General features: G+C 27.9%; 1 non-coding gene across 1 annotated transcript; it reads left to right on the top strand.

The window, feature by feature from the left end:
- On the top strand, window positions 1-84 carry TRNAL-CAA (transfer RNA leucine (anticodon CAA)). The gene has a single exon. It is a non-coding gene; the product is annotated as a tRNA-Leu (tRNA).
- The last annotated feature ends 529 nt before the right edge of the window (window positions 85-613 follow it).

The raw sequence follows: 613 nt of genomic DNA, 5'->3' as shown, positions 1-613 counted from the left end.
GTCAGGATGGCCGAGTGGTCTAAGGCGCCAGACTCAAGTTCTGGTCCTCGTGAGAGGGCGTGGGTTCAAATCCCACTTCTGACAAAAACATCTTTTAAGTTGTAAAAATTAGATTTACAATCTTCGTTTTTTAAAAATTATATATGATGTAGAATAAAAAACATCTCTTATTACTTTTTCTCAAATTCTATAATTTAGTCACACGCAATGGAATGTATCTTTTTAATTAACAATCATATTTACAATCTTTGATTTTTAAAAGTTATATAATGTGTAAGAAAATGCATCTCTTGTTACTGTTTTCAAATTTCTACAAAACCATAAGCACATACACTTTGTGCCAAAATCCATTCTTAGAGTCTAGCAGTGGACTTTCCACACATCCCACTTTCGACAATATGCATCTTTTTAATTCAAAAATTATATATACAACCACTGAGTTTTAAGAAATCATGTATAATCTAGAAAAAGTATATCATATTACTTTTTCCCAAAATTTTATAAAACTATAGTTACATAGACTTGGAATATATCTTTTTAATTTTAAAATTATATTTACAATCCTTGATTTTATAAAAAAATTATATAATGTATAAAAGGATACATCTCCTCT

This window comes from Phoenix dactylifera, chromosome 8 (assembly GCF_051530095.1).
Source record: "Phoenix dactylifera cultivar Ajwa chromosome 8, Ajwa_hap1_PhDact_Kaust_v1.1, whole genome shotgun sequence".
Lineage (NCBI taxonomy): Eukaryota > Viridiplantae > Streptophyta > Magnoliopsida > Arecales > Arecaceae > Phoenix > Phoenix dactylifera.
Note: the sequence above shows the minus strand (reverse complement) of the source record. Positions and strands in the feature narration are given on the sequence as shown.